The sequence below is a fragment of the Amblyomma mixtum genome, chromosome 2 (assembly GCF_055824585.1).
Source record: "Amblyomma mixtum isolate Tamu chromosome 2, ASM5582458v1, whole genome shotgun sequence".
In the NCBI taxonomy this organism is placed as follows: Eukaryota; Metazoa; Arthropoda; class Arachnida; order Ixodida; family Ixodidae; genus Amblyomma; species Amblyomma mixtum.
Window position 1 is genome coordinate 242,527,054 of NC_143013.1, and position 22,737 is coordinate 242,549,790.

A 22,737-nucleotide genomic window follows, 5' to 3' on the forward strand; every position below is an offset into this window, starting at 1 on the left:
ATTGCGCACAGTCCAAACAAGGTGATGGAAATTTATGTACGATAATAAAAATTGAAAGAGCACTGATGGATGACTTCTTATTCTTTCTGTTTAAAGCCAAAGTTTCAAGAAGAAGAGCCTCGCAGCCTAACTTGTAAAAGCGATGGTAAAGACAAACTACGATTAGTTGACGACTACAGACCTATCATGCTTTCTAAAGTAGGTCATAAGATTTTCGCAAAAGTCTGCAACGTGTACTTTGATTTGAAATTACAAGACTTGAAGGGCCCATCAATATGGTGTAACTTAATGTTGCGCGTATAGTTTTTCAATGTTTCTGCGGCCTTGCAAAGGCATTTTATCGAGTGTGCTACTGATTTCTTTGCTCTTTTTTAAAGCAGGTCAATCTGGGTTCAGTTCTTTCCCAGGGAGTACGTCTCTGTTATACTAACTGCTCCACACGCTTGATCATTAATGACTCTTTCATCAACCGGTGCCCATTCTGTCTTCGGTGAAACAAGGTTGCCCGTTGTCTCCGCTGCTATTCGTTTTGTACTACTTAGAGCCGCTGTGTATGAGTACTCTGAATTGTGGTGCCGTTCGTAGTTTTTGTATTTAGGGTAATGAGCTCAAAATTTTATTACCTCAGGCAGATGATCTCGTGTTTTTCTGAGCTGACAAGAAGTTAGTGGTTTAATGGAGGAGTTCAGCTGTTTCAGATTCACGGATAAATTGTTCTAAATGCTCCGATGGTTTACACCTGTTGAGTATGCTGGTGTTGCATGTACGCGTAAGCCACCCAAGTACCATGACGTTCGATTAAAATCCTACAACCGGAGTGCGCATTACTGGAAAGAACGCATGCCAACCCTACTTCGCTAAGACCAGATTTCTGTACCTCGTGGTCTCTCGATATTCGGCAGAGCGACGACATGTAACCTCTTTCTGACCACACTAATATAAAATGTTGCGAAAATTATTCCTTGTGCTAGGAGTGGTTTCACATAATGCCTGTTTCTTTTCGAAGGATTCCTGGTCTCAATCTTTGAGAGGTGATATCGTATTCCTGCCTGTCAGCGCTGGTGCCATTGCTTTAGCCCATCTTTATGTGCAACAAATATTGTTTCGCGTATCATGCTTTTCCGAGACACTTCCTAAATGATAGTTCGTGCGTTCTTGAAAGCTAATTTAATTACTATTTGGCCTTTCCTTATTGCCTCTTCTAATATTTGTGGTCGTTCGAGTTTATGGGTGTTAATCCGTGAGGTCTATTTCGATGTTCGTCTCTTACGGGTTCGCTTTGCTCCTGAGTTCTTGTTTTCAGTACCGCCGAAACGGTTGCACAGGACGCACATCCTCTGTCAAGAGCATACCGCAAAAGCCCGCTGTGTGCCTGGTTATGCCCCTTCAACGACCGTAACCTCTACAGAGAAGAATGGCTTCGCGTCCTCAAGCCTTCCAAGCATTGGACGGCTAGATGTGCTAGGGAGCCCCGCTAAACAGCTGAGAAGCAATCCCCTTGGGCTGTATACTTTTGACGGGGACTGTACATAAAATATTACGTAAAAGGCCTTTCTCGCCGTCTGCAAAGATTTTATTCTATACGCTACACACACAGACATTGCCTGTTGAAACATGGCAAGAGGACAAGATCATTCTTGCGCCTTGGGTAAAATGCCGCCTCTGTGACGTTCCAGTAACATAGAGCATTGCTGCATCGATTGTAAACACGCAAAAATGTCTGGGATGTCCTGCAGTGGACATCGAAGAAACGAATTAATTTCACTGCTCATGCTGCAGGATGCCTTACCGCACTGGTATTTGTTGATGAACCCCTTGATATCTTCTTTCTTACGGGACCGACATTGTGAATCTGTTGCATCAATATATTCCCTCATTCATCGACTAATACTACATATCAGGGAAATATATGCCCAGACAGACTCCATACCGAATCGGCACCCTGTCTTGATGATATGCACAGCCTCGCCTCCACTGTGGTGCTTTGCTGCCTCGGGTGGCCTTGACACTACTTCCCAAGTGTTCACGGTGCAGCTGTTAGTAGTTCGACAGCCTTCTTGCCTGGACGTGTTTTTTTTTTTTTTAAACCAGATTTAATACTGCTTCCTGAACACTTTGTGAATAGTTCACGCACATTGAACAATATTTCGCTCTAATAAATGCCACGTTTAAAAAAAAAGTGACGATGGCCGGGTGGTCTAAGACTTCGACGAACGAAGTTTATCTGCTTGCGCCGGCTGTGATTGAAATCCAGCTTCCAGAAATCCAGGAGAATTCCCAGTGGTGGAGTAACTTTTAAATAAAGGAATAATTACGGACTAACAGCCCTTGTTAGCTTATCTGATACAACGGCCGCCCCAGAGAGGCAGTGGCACCGGGTTCGACCATCGTATACCAGAACGGATTATAACTCTACTACGGCATATAGCTTTCTTGCGGTAGCCCTAAGGCTGCAGTTGGGCTGAAATCAGATTCCAAGCATGGCGCGAGATGTGGAACCACTATTCGTTCACAGTATCGAGAACAACGCTTCTATAAGCGGGAGAAGGTAAAAACATGAAATATAGCTGCCGCCATAACCGGCCTCTTCACAAGTAAACTGCGGTGCGTCAAGATAGTTTATTTCTCGCGGATCGCTGAAGTTACGTTACACCGCTATCCACGGGGTCCTTCTCCGGCGTTGCCGTCTAGGGTTTGAATATAGCTGCGGAAAATTTTCAAACACAATTTCCTCAGCAATATATATGCCTCTTGCTATAGGACAGACGTCAGCACAGCCAGAGCGAGTCACGGAATCAATTTTCACTCAATACAAAAGCTGGTCCGAGTCACCACAGGGGAACACTGAGGCCAATTAACGCTGTGGCATTCTGGCTAATGAAAAATCAGATGAAGTGGCCCGTACGGGCCATCAACATCGGAGATACATTCGAACCTTTTTCACGAAATCTGATGCGTCCCAAATGGCTAAAAGTTTTGCTTCCCAAGAAACGTATCGGCTTTGGAGTTTGCCGACACATCAGTACCAATTTCTTCACTCAGTCGACCCACATCTTAGATCAAGACTCTCACCCAGAATTCCTCGACATCTGGAAACACTTTGTCATCGACTTCGTCTGAATGCTGCATATACAAACGGCTTGCGATACCGTTTTGGACAAATGAACAGTCCGCATTGTGACAACTGTGCCTCGATAGAAAGAGTGGAACATATCCTGCTTGAGTGTCCTGCGTATGCTAACGAGCGTGCGTACTGTGAACATTGCATGCAGAAGCTCTGCCCAGTGCCGCTAACAATGGACAAAGTTTTAGGTCCCTTAGCCTGCCTTAGGCAACAGAGACTTGCAATGAACTTTCTCTTTACATATTTAAAAGACATTGGACATCTCGATAAGCTCTAAATTCACTTGCACGTTACCTTCATGCATTCTTCATGCAGTGAACTTCGTCAGCCCATTTGTCGGACTATGCACTCCATCATTCCATAGGTTACATCAATACTCGCCATTGCATCCTTAGTACCCATTTCATGGCCGCATTTTATCTTCGTTTTTTTTACCTCTTCCACGCTCCTCTCCTTTCTGTCTTCACCTCCAAAATTACCCTCCCTACGCAGAGCAGCATGCCAGCGTAATTTAAACGCCGGCTAAATTCTCTGTATTTCATTAAGGAGTCTCTCTCTCTCTCTCTCTCTCTCCCTCTCTCTCTCTCTTTCTCCACTTTTCATTTTCAGTAAAAATTGACCCTATGCGGCTCTCTCCGGTTATGTTAAGAAGACGCGTTAATTGCTGAGAACACTGCATGTAAAATATTCCTCGCCGCTTACGCCAAACACGTGGCGTCTACATCGAAAAGGACTCCGGTGCGATGACCGCTTCCAAGTGAGTGGCGGTTTAGCCTATAGCGTCCATCAGTGCCATAAAAAAAAAAAAAGCTGTATTGACACACCGCAGTTGAGAAATCGGCCGGTGGTGGCGACACCCGCATTTCTTTTTCTTTTTTTCTCGCTTATGAAAGCTAATTTTTCAGTGAAAGTAGCGTACTCGCTTTTAGAACGTGATAATCTACCGATACAGGCCACCTCTATTTGTCGTCAATGTCGCCTTCATATTTTGGAGGCACTTTGCACGTCCGTACCCTCAACGATGTCGTTAATTCATAAACGACAGTAATTCATCAAACAACGAAGCAACAACAGCGCGAACGCGCCATCATCAAGGTGGAGGCACAGTGGGACTCTGTTCATGGGCCCCATGAGTGATACACTTCACTGTCGTTTATTAATTATCGGGATCACGGGCAACAATATTTTCTGCAAACAGCATGGTGTGTTTATTTTTGTCCAGCTAAGAGGAATGAATCAAGTGAAAGAAAATCGCTAGTTTAGATTTTGTGAAGTCCCCAGTGCACTATTGATTTTTAACTTTTTTAGTGCATGAGAAATGATATTTCCCCACGTTCATTATTACAGAATTAGCAGCATATAGTTACCTCATCACCGACAACGAAAATGTGATGTCGTTCATCCAAGTTAATGATGTGGCTGGAAAGCCCTACGGAGGCAAAAATTAACAGCTCATGTCAAATCTGGCCAAAAACTTTTAAGCCCAGTTTTAGCCCAGTAATGTTAAGGGATTGAAAATGTCGCAAAAAGTTATCAACGTCCAGTATTTATTCTCTAATGGTCCGTTCAGAGCAGAAATATTAAAAACTTACGAAGTATATCAGAACACCGTAACATAATTAACAATAGCTAATTTTCGTGATTTGTTTTTCTTCAAGGTCGACAAAACTGGGCATAAATACGCACACCCATGAAGTAAATCAAGACCGCATTTCGAAACCGTTCCATATTTTGCTAATGCAGCGTTACTATCAGCAGCATCTCTGAGAGCTAGAGCTTAGGTCTTGTTTTTATTAATATGTTGGAAAAGACTGCGTCTTCTTGTATTTCAGCAATACTGGACGTCATGTGAGCAGAAATTGAAATTATTGACATTTTTTACGATCTGTATTAAAAGTGATGCGCCGGGTATCACAGGGTTAAACCAAGTACAATAATTTTCAGAAAAAAAAAGCGCCCAACGTGGGGCTCGAACCCACGACCCTGAGATTAAGAGTCTCATGCTCTACCGACTGAGCTATCCGGGCTTTTTTTTTTATTTATTTCTTTATTGCCTGACTTCGGCAAGAACCACAGTACACAAATACACTTACAGAGCGCAATGAGCAATAATTAACAACACTATCCGCCCGGGGGTGCGTGGCTTCATCATATTAAAACTCCTTAAGCGTCACCAAAGGCTCGACTCTTTCGAGCCACTCGGGAGCTTCAGGAGCAAGTTTCTGAACTTCAATATACTTATGCATGCACTCCCGAAAATAGATCCGTGCTGGCCGTGCATCAGGATCGCAATGATATCCTGCCATTCTGGAGCGCCAAATACAATGGAGGCCCATTAGCATAATGAGGTCGAATGGTGTCCCATCCTCACTCTCTACAGGCAAGTACCGAATACCATGAGCGTCGAGCGGAAATTCTTTTTTTAAAGACCGCTGCAAAATGTCCCAAAAGTATACCCCCTCCCAACAGTGCAAAAAAACGTGGTCTATTGTTTCTGGTTGTTTACAAATTAAACAATGTGATCCCCAAGGTAGAAATAACTGCTTCCTTTAAAAGAATTCCTTTACTGGTAGTGTTCCGGTATGTAATTTAAAGAAAAAAGTTTTTGCACTTGGCGGCACCTGCATCGCCTTCACACGCTTAAGTACGTCGCGTCCCTGGCCTCCATTGTATAAGGCCCTGTACATAGGTTGTGGAAGAACTACATCGCACAAATCTTTATACAACTTCTTCCTGCTAACAGAAGATAAATATTCATACGAAAATCGAACAGACAGGAATCGAACACTCACGACAACCTCTCTAAAGTAACCAAAAATACGTCCCGAGAACCTTTCGGTTGTGACAACAAAGTCCGGCAGTGCATTTCCGAGCCTTAATTGGCACACAGTGCGCAAAAACGGATCGCTTACATCGCGCACAAAACAAAATCTGCTTACAATCTGCCGCAGAAATAAGTGTCCCAGACTCAGGCCGCCATCCTTCACCCGCCTAAACAAATTGGTCCGGCTACAGCGTTCCCAGTCCGCAGCCCACACAAAAACGGCAAAGATCCGGTGCAGTCTCTGTACGTTCATCCTTGCACAATGCAACACTTGCATCACGTACCACAGCCTAGACATAAAAAACAGATTGCACACTGTGGCCCTTGCGAAAATTGAAAGGTGTCGCCCTTTCCACCTTTCCACCTTTTCACGCGTGGCTTGCGTCTGTGCTTTCCAGTACGAATCGCTATCGCGATAACCGTCCAGTGGAACGCCTAAGTACTTTACTGGGGTCGTCACCCAGGACACGTTTGCAAAATTGCCGGGCTTCGTTGGCCATTCTCCGTGCCAAAGCCCCAGGGACTTTGACCAATTCACTTTACTACCTGTGATCTTGGTGAATTCTTTTACGCATGCCACGGCCTCGGTTATACCCTCCCGGTTCACTGTGAACACCGCGACATCATCCGCATAAGCCAGCAGCTTAACTTCTGCTGCCTGTAGCTGGAATCCTCGAATTTTTTCACTTTCCATGATATTCAAACACAACGCTTCAATGTAAATGCAGAATAGAAGAGGGCTGAGGGGACAACCCTGGCGCACCGAACGCTGCAGGCTAATGGGGGCCCCCAAACTCTTATTTACAATTAATCTTGTCGTGCAGCTCCGGTACGCCAAGGCCACTCCCTCACAAATAATGGACCCTAGATTCACATGGTCGAGTATGCAGAACAGGATATCGTGCGAAACACAATCGAATGCCTTCTCAAGATCTAGCTGAAGGATGGCTACACAGCTATTTGTGTAATCACAACATTCCAGCACACACCTCGCTTTATGAATATTGGAAACAATAGAGCGTCCCTTGATCCCACACGTCTGGTGGGGACCGACTATATCCTGAATTACTGACTGTAGTCTACGGGCTAAAATCTTCATGAAAACTTTATAATCCACGTTTGTGAGGGCGATAGGACGATATGCTGTGACCTGCTTTAACTTTTCTGCGTCATCGGATTTAGGGATTAGCACTGTATGGGATTTACCATAAGACGGGGGCAATTCATTTTCTTTATAGGCTTCGTTAAAAACTGCTGTCAGTACTGGCACTATTTCGCGTTTATATGCTTTGTAAAAAGCGGCGCTTAACCCATCAGGTCCAGGAGATTTTCCCAGGTTCAAATTTTCTATCGCTTGCTCGACCTCCGACGCAGTTATCGACAGCTGCAGCCTTTCTTTCTGTTCGTCATCTAATCGCGGCAAAGCGCCAAGAAACTTTTCCTTGAATGCGCTCACATCCACTTCTTGCTTTGCAAACAGCGCCTGATAATATTCAAGAAATGCCTGCTGGATATGCCCGCTTTCTCCAGATAACGCCCCGCCCCATTCAATCTGTTCAATGTTGTTTTGGTTGAGCATGCGTTTTTTCCATTCCTAGCGCTCGTTTTGAAGGTGTCTCCCCATCAACTATATCTTGCGCCCTAGCCCGCACCAGTGCGCCACGATAGCGTTCTTCGTCAAAGAGTTCAATCTTATTTTTTATTTTCCTAATGTCATCCATCCATTTGCCAGGCTCTTCGCTTTCTCTTTAGAGAAGTCTAGCTAGTAAAGATCTTAAATTGTCCTCCTCACGCTTCTCCTCTTGTCGTATGAGCTAGCCGGGCGATGGTTAGTGCCAGAGAGTAGGACGTACTAGTGCACATTTCCCTCGACGATCAGGTGGTGCTTGTTATGGCCTTCTATTCGCGGTAGAGCACAGGACTCTCGATCATTTAATTACCTCTCAGGGCACGCGCGTTCAGCACTTGGAGCCCTGCCAACTGCTACGGGAAGCGGAGATACTGATCAGCAGAGGAGAAAGCAAAAACAAGACTACTAGAAAGCCCAGTGAAGCAGCTGACTGTATACTATCGCGTGCAGCCTCGTCGACGTTGCACGCTTCGGTAAGACAACTGACTGGTCGCTCAGGTTTCGCTCGACACACAAAACAGCGTAGCCGCGTCTAAGTGAGCGCCACAGACGGAGCATGATGTCAGCCGAACTGCATCCTTAAGTCTGCGTGCATTTTACCGATTCATCAGCACTCTGTATTGCACGGATTAAGAAACAGAAAACGACAGAGAATTCCGCAGCTTCCCGGCATATGACAGGGTTGGGCAACTGCTGCGACAGACACTTTGACAGCGGTGAGCTTCGGTTGATCAAACTGTTCATCCCGACTCCCTGTCTTCCGCCCCTGCTTTTAACGATGCCCGCATTGCCCCGAAAGTCATATATGCAGAAAGTCGCGCGACGGAAAAGCAACGACATATGCGTTGATACAAGGTAAGCAGCACCAAGACAGCCGCAGCAGTACGTCATCTCTATAATACGCTCATAGCAAACGCCCGTGTTAAATACCGGCCAGCGTTTCGATAGAGGCTAAACGCACAAAGCACCACTATATGCTGTGCTAGATCAGCGCAGATGAAAGAACACCGAGGAGTCTCTCCACTACGGCGTTTCTCACAGCCCATGTGTCACTCTGGGAAGTTAAAGCCCACAATTTAAGATTTTTAGAAGCTATTTTCTATAATTTTAGTTAGCTGGTAACAGCGCACTACTGTGTTAACGGCAACGTTTGCGAGTGTGGAAGCCTGAGTTTTATATAAGTTCTTCGTGACTTCTACATTAATAAAAACTTCGGTGAAGTCGCCTGCAATTATTTCACAACGATAGATTGCGCATGAACACCTCGAAAATTGAAATAAAAAAGGAGACGCAGCATTTCGTGGGTTCCATAATAACACCAACGTTTGTGGGACGATGATAAGAATTAGTAAATATCTAGCAGCTCTGCTACACTGCGCGTGCATGTATCTGAAAAAAGAACACTCCGTCAAGCCGGATTCGAACCAGCGACCTATGGATGTCCATAGTACGAAACTTCTACAGTCCACCGCTCTACCAACTGAGCTATCGACGGAGGAGGTGCAGGCAACTTCTTTTCCTCAAGTGCGCCGTGTGCAGCCCTTGATTAAGAAGGCGGCGTGCCCGACTGCTTACCCTAGAAGGGACAATGGCCCCAGGTGGCCTGAGCTGCAATTTATGTCTCCCCGTGTTCTGCACAACTTTCTTTCGTCGTTCAGCTTTCTCTTAATTGTTAGTTTCTCTAGCCACTTTAGTTGGTCCTGCTTTGTTTTTTATTCTATTTGCATCCATCGAACTTATTCATTTAAAGACGCCTTATACACGACCGCAAGAGATACAAACTGATATATTTAGCTGACCGTTAGTAACAACCGTTTCAGTGTCAGCGGTACACGTCCCTCCATGACGCACATAGCACGGGGTCTTGTCTGTCCCGCCCATTGGCATATCCATCCTACCCGCGCTGTGGTGCAAGCCGCTGCTCGATAATCGACGGTAGAAGGGAGGAGGGGAAGGTCATATGAAACGTGTGGTATGGAGTGACGTGCACTGCTGGGCGGTGCAACGAGGGCGCAAAAGAAGAAGGGCGCGCGAGATGACCAGAATTTTTTTAGCTATAGCCACAGCGCCGGAGCTATGACGGGTTCGAAATTCTAAAAACTGATAAGGCTATCACTAATGGCCAGCCACGAATCTCCATTTGCATTTCCCATGCGGTCATGAAAAACGAATAATTGAAGGGATAGTGACGATCGCGGCAATGCGAGAAAATAAATGGACAAAAAAAGAACCGCCCAAAGTGCCTTTAGAACCGGACGACAAAATGAAAAACGACCAAAAAAAATCTCCCAGCGCAGAAAGTAAGGGGAGCAAATTTCAACGCAAGCCACCAGAGGCCATTGCTTTGCCTACGGATACCCTTCCAAGCTGACTCCTGAATTAATGGCTGCCTACGGCTCACTTGCAGAAAAGAATCCGACTCCCGCTTCGCCCCCGTCGATAGCTCAGTTTCTGCTTCCGGCAGCCGAGCTGAACGGATCGCAGGGTCATGGGCTACAGCGGAGCGGCGATAGCGGCCTTTGACGGCCGCGGAAACAGGATCGATGACTGCGGTGATAAGGATTACCAGATTATTTTGCCGACACTGCCAACAGGACGTGTTGTTTTCAACACCGTTTTTCTTCACGGCGACGTGCGAGCGAGGCCGTTCCGGGTCGAGGATTTCCGTGACGCCCTGGCCGAGACCGGTACGCTCCCCGACGTGGTCGCGTTGGGGGCGTACCAAATCAACCACGTGTGGGCGGTTACCCTGCGGAACACGGAAGCAGCAAAGAAGTTGCTCGCCTTCAACGAGCTGCAAGTTAAGAAACGCCGCTGCCTCATTATCGACCCGGAAGACCAGCAGGTAAAGCTGCGGCTACACTGGATGCTTCACGGTGTGGCCGACGACGACATCCGGACGGCATTCGCGGCGTTTGGCAAAGTGACCGACGTTACGCGTGAGCGGTGGCGGGTACAAGGCGTCAATGACAAGAGCTCAACAAGAAGAACGGTCCTACTGAAGTTGAAGCCCGGCTTGAAAGTGGAAGACCTGCCACACCAGGTACGTGTCGCCGGAGAGTTGGCTCTTGTCGTGGCGCCTGGGCGTCCAATGCAGTGCTTGCGCTGCCATGGTACAGACCACGTGCGGCGTGAATGCAAGGTTCCCCGCTGTACGAAATGCCGGCGGTACGGCCACGCGGATAATGAGTGTGTCCGCACTTACGCGGTGGCTACGGGCGGGGCGTAGAAAGACGACTCTGCGGAACTCCTGATGGATGTAGTCGAGGCCGAAGAATCTGCGAAAGGCATAGAGGAACCCGAAAAGCAAGCAGGATCGACGGGCTCTTCGGGACCCTCCAGCAGCGATGCCGGACGCAAGCCTGAAGGGGCAGAACCTACTAGAAAGGAGACGGAGGCGTCGAGCGGTGAAGTAAGCGTGCCAGCGCTCCAAGAAACCGAGCCAGCGACTCTGACCGAGGAGAACCTTGACCAGAGCGGCGCCCGCACGACCGGCGTCCCTGCCCCAGCGAAGCGGCCACACGCCCAGACCGGAACCGAAGACGACAAGGCGGAAGCCCCCAGCGTCGAAGAGCCGCCGGCAAAAACGACCCAAGGACGGCGGTCGTCCATCCGGCCACGACCAAATGTGTCGACGGAGAGGAGAGCCCTTGACAAGCCGCCCCCGCTGCCAGGCCTGGCACCAGCACCGGATGGCTCCGGTGTCAATGATGTCGTCTAGCCAAGCGCTAGACGTGAGGGGTAAGCACCATGTTCCCGGCCTCTTTCTTCTGCATTAAAATGGCTCATGCGTTCCCCATGAAAGTCGGTACACTTAATGTCAGGGGACTGGCAAGTAAGAAGAAGCAGAGCCAGGTGTACCGCCTTTTAACTGAGCACGACATTGACGTCCTGGCAGTGCAGGAAACGAAAATTGACGGGGAAGAGGAGACCGGGAGCATGGTGCGACGTTTCACGTCTAGGTTTTTTGCAGTTGTCGCCCACGCTCTAGGAACGTCTGCGGGTTGTGTCATCTTTGTAAAGAATGTACCGGGACTTGAGGTTCAGGCATATACGGCGTGTCCTTCGGGTCGATTTGTTTTGGTTGACCTCCTGTACGACAAAACATATTGGCGCGTCATTTGTGTGTACGCCCCAAATGCGGTGGATGAGAGGACAGCGTTTTTTCAACGCGTACAAAAGCACTTCAGTTGTGAGAAATGCCTGATCGTCATGGGTGACTTCAATTGCGTCCTGACAGGCTGTGACAAAACCAGTGCAAGGGCATTTAGGGACAGAAGCACTGAAGTACTCTCAGAAATTATAGACACGTGCAACCTCGATGATGTGGCCGAATGATTAGAAGGCGAGCGTTGTGTGAGACTCACACATTTTCAACGGTCAAGCCATGCACGGCTAGATCGCATTTATGTGTCACCGAACGTTATTTCAAAATGCAGTAGCTACAATGTAGTACCGGTATCATTTTCGGATCATTGTTTAGTGCAGTGTGGGATAGGGACAAAGAAACGAGGAAATCAGTTTTCTTGGGAGATGTGGAAATTAAATAATAAGCTCATTACAGACGACATCTTTAGCAGGAAAGTAAACGAAGAAATCAGTAAATTAAAGCCGAGCGGGGAACTGAAAGTATGGCAGCAGTGGGAACTTTGCAAACAACAAATAAAAATAGCAGCAATCGAAAGGTCAAGCTGCATACGACAAGAGGAGAAGCGTGAGGAGGACAATTTAAGATCTTTACTAGCTAGACTTCTCGAAAGAGAAAGCGAAGAGCCTGGCAAATGGATGGATGACATTAGGAAAATAAAAAATAAGATTGAACTCTTTGAAGAAGAACGCTATCGTGGTGCACTGGTGCGGGCTAGGGCGCAAGATATAGCTGATGGGGAGACACCTTCAAAACGAGCGCTAGGAATGGAAAAAACGCATGCTCAACGAAACCACATTGAACAGATGAATGGGGCGGGGCGTTATCTGGAGAAAGCGGGCATATCCAGCAGGCATTTCTTGAATATTATCAGGCGCTGTTTGCAAAGCAAGAAGTGGATGTGAGCGCATTCAAGGAAAAGTTTCTTGGCGCTGTGCCGCGATTAGATGACGAACAGAAAGAAAGGCTGGAGCTGTCGATAACTGCGTCGGAGGTCGAGCAAGCCATAGAAAATTTGAACCTGGGAAAATCTCCTGGACCTGATGGGTTAAGCGCCGCTTTTTACAAAGCATATAAACACGAAATAGTGCCAGTACTGACAGCAGTTTTTAACGAAGCCTACAAAGAAAATGAATTGCCCCCGTCTTATGGTAAATCCCATACAGTGCTAATCCCTAAATCCGATGACGCAGAAAAGTTAAAGCAGGTCACAGCATATCGTCCTATCGCCCTCACAAACGTAGATTATAAAGTTTTCATGAAGATTTTAGCCCGTAGACTACAGTCAGTAATTCAGGATATAGTCGGTCCCCACCAGACGTGTGGGATCAAGGGACGCTATATTGTTTCCAATATTCTTAGAGCGAGGTGTGTGTTGGAATGTTGTGATAACGCAAATAGCTGTGTAGCCATCCTTCAGCTAGATCTTGAGAAGGCATTCGATTGTGTTTCGCACGATATCCTGTTCTGCATACTGGACCATGTGAATGTAGGGTCCATTATTTGCGAGGGAGTGGCCTTGGCGTACCGGAGCTGCACGACAAGATTAATTGTAAATAAGAGTTTGGGGGCCCCCATTAGCCTGCAGCGTTCGGTGCGCCAGGGTTGTCCCCTCAGCCCTCTTCTATTCTGCATTTACATTGAAGCGTCGTGTTTGAATGTCATGGAAAGTGAAAAAATTTGAGGCTTCCAGCTACAGGCAGCAGAAGTTAAGCTGCTGGCTTATGCGGATGATGTCGCGGTGTTCACAGTGAACCGGGAAGGTATAACCGAGGCCGTGGCATGCGTAAAAGAATTCACCAAGATCACCGGTAGTAAAGTGAATTGGTCAAAGTCCCTGGCGCTTTGGCACGGAGAATGGCCAACGAAGCCCGGCATCTTTGTAAACGTGTCCTGGGTGACGACCCCAGTAAAGTACTTAGGCGTCCCACTGGATGGTTATCGCGATAGCGATTCGTACTGGAAAGCGCAGACGCAAGCCACGCGTGAAAAGGTGGAGAAGTGGAAAGGGCGACATCTTTCAAGTTTCGCAAGGGCCACAGTGTGTAATCTGTTTTTTATGTCTAGGCTGTGGTACGTGATGCAAGTGTTGCATTGTGCAAGGATGAACGTGCAGAGACTGCACCGGATCTTTGCCGTTTTTGTGTGGGCTGCGGACTGGGAACGCTGCAGCCGGACATATTTGTTTAGGCGGGTGAAGGATGGTGGCCTGAGTCTGGGACACTTATTTCTGCGGCAGATTGTAAGCAGATTTTGTTTTGTCCGCGATGTAAGCGATCCGTTTTTGCGCACTGTGTGCCAATTGAGGCTCGGAAATGCACTGCCGGACTTTGTTGTCACAACCGAAAGTTTCTCGGGACGTATTTTTGGTTACTTTAGAGAGGTTGTCGCGAGTGTTCGATTCCTGTCTGTTCGATTTTCGTATGAATATTTATCTTCTGTTAGCAGGAAGAAGTTGTATAAAGATTTGTGCGATGTAGTTCTTCCACAACCTATGTACAGGGCCTTATAAAATGGAGGCCTGGGACGCGACGTACTTAAGCGTGTGAAGGCGATGCAGGTGCCGCCAAGTGCAAAAACTTTTTTCTTTAAATTACATACCGGAACACTACCAGTAAAGGAATTCTTGGAAAGGAAGCCGTTATTTCTACCTTGGGGATCACATTGTTTAATTTGTAAACAACCAGAAACAATAGACCACGTTTTTTTGCACTGTTGGGAGGGGGTATACTTTTGGGACATCTTACAACGGACTTTAAAAAAGGAATTTCCGCTCGACGCTCATGGTATTCGGTACTTGCCTGTAGAGAGTGAGGATGGGACACCATTCGACCTCATTATGCTAATGGGCCTCCATTGTATTTGGCGCCCCAGAATGGCAGGATATCATCGCGATCCTGATGCACGGCCAGCACGGATCTATTTTCGGGAGTGCATGCATAAGTATATTGAAGTTCAGAAACTTGCTCCTGAAGCTCCCGAGTGGCTCGAAAGAGTCGAGCCTTTGGTGACGCTTAAGGAGTTTTAACATGACGAAGCCACACACCCCCATGCGGATAGTGTTGTTAATTATTGCTCATTGTGCTCTGTAAGTGTATTTGTGTACTGTGGTTCTTGCCGAAGTCAGGCAATAAATAAATAAATAAAAAAAAGCCCGGATAGCTCAGTCGGTAGAGCATGAGACTCTTAATCTCAGGGTCTTGGGTTCGAGCCCCACGTTGGGCGCTTTTTTTTCTGAAAATTATTGTACTTGGTTTAACCCTGTGATACCCGGCGCATCACTTTTAATACAGATCGTAAAAAATGTCAATAATTTCAATTTCTGCTCACATGACGTCCAGTATTGCTGAAATACAAGAAGACGCAGTCTTTTCCAACATATTAATAAAAACAAGACCTAAGCTCTAGCTTAGGTGGCTGACTGTATAATATCGCGTGCAGCCTCGTCGACGTTGCACGCTGTAGTGCCGGAGCTCCCATTTCGCTGGCGGGCCTGTCTAAACCAGCGTAGCGCGCCCGCCGTCGCTCAAAGCAGGCCCAGACTCTCTCGGGCATGTCGCGACGTGCAGCGTGACTCATGCCGTCTCGCCGGCGCCGACACGGACCCTTCCTCCTCCCCTCCTCTCCGTCGGTGCGAACTCCTCCGACGCTCGCCGGCTCTCGACCATTGGTCTAATTTGAATGGTGGCCAGTGCCGTGACCTGATTGGAGGATTTGAACGGCTGGCTGCCGTAACCGTTACCAGCGGCTTTAAAAGCGGAGCCGCGCTGTACCCGCGCAGCAGACGGGCAGCAGAAGAGCCATCACGCCGGAGCTACGCTCGCCGCCGAGGCCGCCCTTCTGTGTGCTCTTGTCCCGTGGTGCTCTTGTCCCTTGTATCATGTAAAAGCCCTTGTACATACTGTACATAAGTCATTTGACTCACCGTCGCCTCGACCGTTTCCTGGCTCGGACAACCAGTCCAAACAGTGGTGGCAGCGGTGGGATGCCAAAGTCCCAACAACGCTTCGGTAAGGTTAAGACAACTGACTGGTCGCTCAGGTTTCGCTCGACACACACAGCAGCGTAGCCGCGTCCAAGTGAGCGCCACAGACTGAGCATGATGTCAGCCGAACTGCATCCTTAAGTCTGCGTGCATTTTACCGATTCATCAGCACTCTGTTTTGCACGGATTAAGAAACAGATAGCGACAGAGAATTCCGCAGCTTCCGGCATATGACAGGGTTGGGAAACTGCTGCGACAGACACTTTGAGAGCGGTGAGCTTCGGTTGATCAAACTGTTCATCCCGACTCCCTGTCTTCCGCCCCTGCTTTTAACGATGCCCGCATCGCCCCGAAAGTCATGCATGCAGAAAGTCGCGCGACGGAAAAGCAAGGACATATGCGTTGATACACGGTAAGCAGCACCAAGACAGCCGCAGCAGTACGTCACTTGAATGTACGCTCATCGCAAACGCCTGTGTTCAATACCGGCCAGCGTTTCCTGGCTAAACGCTGGCCGGCTAAAAATCCAAAGCCCTCCACTACGGCGTTTCTCACAGCCCAGGTATCACTCAGGGAAGTTAAAACCCACAATTTGAGATTTTCAGAAGTTATTTTCCACAATTTTAGTTTGCTGGTAACCACGCACTATAGCGTTAACGGCAACGTTTACGAGTGCGGAAACCTGTGTTTTATATACAGGGTGTCCCAGCTAACTTGGACCAAGATTTATAAAAAAAAAAACTAAGCGTTCTTCAGAACTGAAATCGCATGGACGTTGTTAGGGCTTATCTAAAGTTACAGTAGCATTTTTTCGCTCCTCCTATTTGAATAATTAGTCGAGATAAATAAATTAACTTTTTAAATATAGCTTGAAACGATCAGGCGCCAATAGGAAAGTTGTGGAGCTCCACAAATATTGTCCAACCCAGGCACTTCCTAGGAGATAGACTTAGCGTGGCCGATTTTATTGGGGAAAAACGAAAGCCTGCGGAGTTTGAAACATACCACGTGGCAGCGCGCTCCGCGTCCGAATGCGCCGCGATTACAGCGCTCTCATCCGTGCTTTGTAAAAAGCATCACTCGCTTCGCGCCTTTCGGGCTGCCCAAGACAGAGCTTCGCGTTGAGCTTGGTTCCAAGATAAGCGCCAGTGGGCACGAGCGGCAGTTGAAAGCGCGGCTTCCGTTTTTCATCGTGATTCACACGACGTTATGAAGCTTGTTATATGCGTCCTTGCTTGTTGGGATCTTGCTCCCAAATTCGAACTCATGAGATTGTCATCATTCCTCCGCATGCATCCTGCTAACGTGAGAGCGCAATTATCGCCGAAGAAACGGGAGCCGCGCTTTCTTTCAACTGCCGCCCGTGCCCACTGGCGCTTATCTTGCAACCAAACTCAACGCGAAGCTCTGTCTTGGGCAGCCCAAAAGGCGCGAAGCGAGTGATGCTTTTTACAAAGCAAGGATGAGAGCGCTGTAACGCGGCGAATTCAGGCGCACGGAGCGCGCTGTCACGTGGTATTTTTTAAACTCCGCGGGCTTTCGTTTTTCCCGAATAAAAACGGCCACGCTAAGTCTACCTCCTTGGAAGTGCCTGGGTTGGACAATATCTGTGGAGCTCCACAACTTTCCTATTCACGCCTGAACGTTTCAAGCTATATTTAAAAAGTTATTTTATTTATCTCGACTAATTAATCAAATAGGAGGAGCGAAAAAATGGTACTGTAACTTTAGAAAAACCCTAACAACATCCACGCGATTTCAGTTCTGAACAACGCTAGTTTTTTTTATAAACCTTGGTCCAAGTTAGCTGGGACACCCTGTATAAAAATTTAGGTGAAGTCGCCTGTAATTACTAAGCAATGATAGTTTGCGCAAGAACACGCCGGAAATTGAAAGAAAAAAGAAGATACAGCTTTTCGTGCGTTCCATAACAATACCAGCGTTTGTAGGACAATAATAAGAATTTGTGACAGTAAAAATCTAGCAGCTGTGCTACACTGAGCGTGTATGCATCTAAAAATAGAAGCACTCCGTCGAGCCGGATTCGAACCAGCGACCTATGGATGTCCGCAGTATGAGACCTCTACAGTCCACCGCTCTACCAACTGAGCTATCGACGGGAACGGAGGCGAAACTGGTTTCTTTTCCTCTGAATGCGCTATATACAGTTCCTGGTTCAGGAGTCGCTGTCGATATTATCCGTGTACCTTAGACCACGTGCCATAGACAGAACAGTGGCTACGGGTGGCTTGCGTTGCAATTTACACTTCTTGTGTTCTGCACTAAGAGCTTTTTATGCGTTGCATGTTGCAATCACCCAGTTCAGCGCTTGGGCGCGGCTGGGCAGCCACCATTGACCTTGAGCGCAACCACGTGACGTGACGTCACGACAGCCGGAGGAAAAGCTGGACTCCAACTCGCGCGGTCGCGCGCGGCCGCAGCCACCACCTGACTCCCGCTCCACCCGCTAGGGGCGCTGCGCCGGCGCGTGACGTCTTGCCGAGAAAATCGAGTGCCGCCAAGCAATACCTCGCCCTAAAAAAAAAGACCGCGCAATATGCAACGCATTCTTGGCTTAACCAAGCTAAGCCTGGGCATCTTTTTTTTTGTCATGTTGCTTTGCCTTGTTAGGTTCTTTAGCCACTCTAGTGTGTCTTATTTTATAATATTCTCTAGCTTTCCGCGGTCGTCATTATTCATTCAGGATGCGTTTTTCACGAGCGCATGAGAAATTCAAAGGTTTGTAACTGGCCGTCAGTTACAGCCGTATCAGTACTTGGAATTTCCTGGCGCTGTGGAGCTTTCTTGTTGTCATGTTGCTTTGCCTTGTTAGGTTCTTCAGCCAGTCTAGTGTGTCTTATTTTCTTATAATATTCTTTAGCTTTCCGCGGTCGTCATTATTCATTCAGGATGCGTTTTTCACGAGCGCATGAGAAATTCAAATAGAGGTTTCTAACTGGCCGTCAGTTACAGCCGTATCAGTACTTAGAATTTTCTGGCGCTGTGGAGCTTTCTTGTTGTCATGTTGCTTTGCCTTGTTAGGTTCTTTAGCCACTCTAGTGTGTCTTATTTTATAATATTCTCTAGCTTTCCGCGGTCGTCATTATTCATTCAGGATGCGTTTTTCACGAGCGCATGAGAAATTCAAGTAGAGGTTTGTAACTGGCCGTCAGTTACAGCCGTATCAGTACTTGGAATTTCCTGGCGCTGTGGAGCTTTCTTGTTGTCATGTTGCTTTGCCTTGTTAGGTTCTTCAGCCAGTCTAGTGTGTCTTATTTTCTTATAATATTCTTTAGCTTTCCGCGGTCGTCATTATTCATTCAGGATGCGTTTTTCACGAGCGCATGAGAAATTCAAATAGAGGTTTCTAACTGGCCGTCAGTTACAGCCGTATCAGTACTTAGAATTTCCTGGCGCTGTGGAGCTTTCTTGTTGTCATGTTGCTTTGCCTTGTTAGGTTCTTTAGCCACTCTAGTGTGTCTTATTTTCTTATAATATTCTTTAGCTTTCCGCGGTCGTCATTATTCATTCAGGATGCGTTTTTCACGAGCGCATGAGAAATTCAAGTAGAGGTTTGTAACTGGCCGTCAGTTAGAGCCGTATCAGTACTCAGAATTTCCTGGCGCTGTGGCTGAATAAATTTTGGCCATATCGTGTGCCTTTTAAAAGTCACGCATCCTTGACGCATGCGCTACGACGCTTATCAGTACGCGCTACTCCATGGCGCACTGGGCAACCTATAGATACCCACGCTGCGGTGGCCATCGCTGCTTGCTGCTCCAGAGCAGATGGGAGAGAGAAGTTCACGCGACACGTGAGCTGTGTAGTGACGGGCACGGTGTAAGAAATGTTTCTTACACCCTTGTGGCGTTTACTGGTGGACGCTGCAGCGTGCGGGCCAAGTGACTTTTCAATGGAGCGCGAGATGGCAAACATACTGTTGACCCACAGCACTAGAGGTAAGCGCGTTTTCGAAATTCTAAAAAACTGATACGGTTATAACTATCATCACCATCATCAGCCTGACTACGCCCACTGCAGGGCAAAGTCGGCGTAGTCGGCCCTTATCTCTTCAATTAAACCTACTCTGTGCCAGCCGCGGATGTGATATTCCCGCAAACTTCGTCATCTCACCCGCCAACCTTACCTTCTGGCGCCCCTTGCTATGCTTGCCTTCGCATTACATGCCCTGCGGGCGCCCATTTCTTCCTCTTGATTTCGACTAGGATGTCATTAACACGTGTTAGTTCCCTCACACACACTGACCGGTTCCGGTCTCTTATCGTTGCACCTATCATTTTCCTTTCCATAGCTCGCTGCGTGGTCCTTAACTTAAGCTGAGCCGTTTTCGTTATCCTCCACATTTCTGCCCCATAGATGAGTACTGGCGAGATAAAGCGCTGTTGTACACTTTTCTCTCGAGGGATATTGGTAAACTGTCATTCATGATCTGAGAGAACCCGCCATATGCGCTTCACCCCAATCTTCTTCTAGTCATTTCGCTTTCGCGGTTCGGACCTGCGGTCACTACCTGCCCTAAGTATACGTGTTCTCTTACCACTTCCAGCACCTCGCTACCGATTGTAAACTGCTGTTCAATTCAGACACTATTGGCCATTACTTTGGTTTTCTGCATGTTAATTTTTAGCCCCATCGTTCTGTGCTGCCTGTCTAAATCATTGATCATGCTTTTTAGTTCGTCTCCTAAGTGACTTAGCAAGCCAATGTCATCAGTGAATCAAAGATTTCTAAGGTATTCTCCATTAACTCTTATCCCCAGCTGTTCTCAATCCAGGCCTCTGAACACCTCCTACAAACAGGCTATAACTAACAGCCAGTTTCAAATCTCTATTTGTACTTCTCGCGCGCTCGTGAAAAACGGATCCTGGATAAGTAATGACGACCGCGGAAAACTAAAGAAAATAAATTTAAAAATAGGATGACCTGAAGTGGCTAAGCAACCTAACAAGAAAAAGTAAAACGACAAAAGAAAACCTCCCAGTGCAGGACGCAAGGAGAGTAAATTGCAACGCAAGCCACTCGCAGACATTGTCCTTTCTAGGATAAACGTCCCCAACCGGGCATGACGTCACTAAATATCACGTAACCTTTGACATCACAGTATGACGTCACATTTTTTTTTGCCCAATCAGCGTTTCCAGCCTACCTAGCCGCAAACGCTTGTAAACGGACACCGCCGCCTTCTGAAGCAAGGGCTGCACACGGCGCACCTGAGGAAAAGAAGTTGCCTGCGCCTCCGTCCCCGTCGATAGCTTAGTTGGTAGAGCGGTGGACTGTAGAGGTCTCGTGCTACGGACATCCATAGGTCGCTGGTTCGAATCCGGCTCGACGGAGTGCTTTTCTTTTTAAATTCAAATGCATACTCGCTTGGTGTCCACATTATTACCGCCAGCATCTGTGCGGTGGCCCTGAGACCTTGTACGGTCCAAACTCACTTGCTTAATAAAGTTTCCATCCATCATCTGTCGCTGAGCCTCTCAATGTGCTTTGCTTTGTTAGACACACAACTGTAGGAATGCCACCGAGTAAGTTTCGGCAGCTGTACACAGCTCTAGCTTTGTCGCCTCTATTTTTATCACGCCACGATATCACGCCAAAATGCATGCTCTTTCGAGAAGCTTGCATGCCAAGCAACCTCTTCAGTGCACGTAACTCGTCGAAACAGCCAAAATCTGTTGGGCCACAGTGCCGACGGTAACAGCGTTTTCGAAATTCTAAAACCTGATATGAATATTACTTAGGGCGGGCCAAACGCCTCTCAATAAATGAGGAACCTAACAGGAATAGTTTAAAAGTTAACTATTCATTATTAGTTAAGCAGCCTACTGTTAGCACGTCTATTAGCTATATTCTGGTGTACTAAATCGCTGACAATGATGCACATCGCTGAAAAAAGCACTCTAATTCTGTACAGTCTTAGGAGAAACACCCTGTATATGTGCAGCCGGCTTCTCCGTGCTAGTACGCAACAGCCGACTACAACCAGCTTGAAAGGAAGACATGCGCAGAAATAGGCAAACAGGAAACTGCATTCAAAAGGACGCCAAGGATAACAAACGTGAGGCCTTCAGGAGCATTAAATGTGGTGGTCAACTTCGAATGCGTTCTTCTCAGTATCGTCATTCCCTCCTGTTGCTCAATTTGTGCAACCGATTTCTTCGGGTCTGTGTCACTGATTTTGACCGCGTTTATTTTGTCGCACTCCAAGAACCGTACTACAGGTCAAGACGTTCTTTTTTTTTTTAATTTTTGTGAGTTATAAATTTCTTGCACGAAATTTTTTCTTGCTACAGGCATGTCGACGGAAACTGCATCGCAAGAGACCTCTACAGTCCACCGCTCTACCAACTGAGGTATCGACGGGGACGGCGGTGCAGGCAACTTCTTTTCCTCAAGTGCGCCGTGTGCAGCCCTTGATTAAGAAGGCGGCGTGCCTGACAGTTTACCCTAGAAGGGACAATGGCCCCAGGTGGCCTGAGCTGCAATTTATGTCTCCCCGTGTTCTGCACAACTTTCTTTCGTCGCTCAGCTTTCTCTTAATTGTTAGTTTCTCTAGCCACTTTAGTTGGTCCTGCTTTGTTATTTTATTCTCTTTGCATCCATCGAACTTATTCATTTAAAGATGCCTTTTACACGACCGCAAGAGATACAAACTGATATATTTAGCTGACCGTTAGTAATAGCCGTTTCCGTGTCAGCGGTACACGTCCCTCCATGACGCACATAACACGGGGTCTTGTCTGTCCCGCCCATTGGCGTATCCATCCTACCCGCGCTGTGGTGCAAGCCGCTGCTCGATAATCGACGGTAGACGGGGGAGAGAGCAGGTCACAGGACACGTGTGGTATGGAGTGACATGCACTGCCGGGCGGTGCAACGAGGGCGCAAAAGAAGAAGGGCGCGCGAGATGACCAGCATTTTTTTAGCCATAGCTACAGCGCCAGAGCTATGACGGGTTCGAAATTCTAAAAACTGATAAGGCTATCACTAATGGCCAGCCACGAAT

General features: G+C 47.4%; 4 non-coding genes across 4 annotated transcripts; 1 reads left to right on the forward strand and 3 right to left on the reverse strand.

The window, feature by feature from the left end:
* Positions 1-5,078: 5,078 nt before the first annotated feature.
* Positions 5,079-5,151, reverse strand: TRNAK-CUU (transfer RNA lysine (anticodon CUU)). Its single transcript has one exon. It is a non-coding gene; the product is annotated as a tRNA-Lys (tRNA).
* Positions 5,152-8,982: 3,831 nt separating this feature from the next.
* On the reverse strand, positions 8,983-9,073 carry TRNAY-GUA (transfer RNA tyrosine (anticodon GUA)). The gene is given in 2 exon segments: positions 8,983-9,018; positions 9,037-9,073. It is a non-coding gene; the product is annotated as a tRNA-Tyr (tRNA).
* Positions 9,074-17,739: 8,666 nt separating this feature from the next.
* On the reverse strand, positions 17,740-17,830 carry TRNAY-GUA (transfer RNA tyrosine (anticodon GUA)). Its single transcript is given in 2 exon segments — positions 17,740-17,775; positions 17,794-17,830. It is a non-coding gene; the product is annotated as a tRNA-Tyr (tRNA).
* Positions 17,831-20,973: 3,143 nt separating this feature from the next.
* TRNAY-GUA (transfer RNA tyrosine (anticodon GUA)) lies at positions 20,974-21,064 on the forward strand. The gene is given in 2 exon segments: positions 20,974-21,010; positions 21,029-21,064. It is a non-coding gene; the product is annotated as a tRNA-Tyr (tRNA).
* Positions 21,065-22,737: the final 1,673 nt, after the last annotated feature.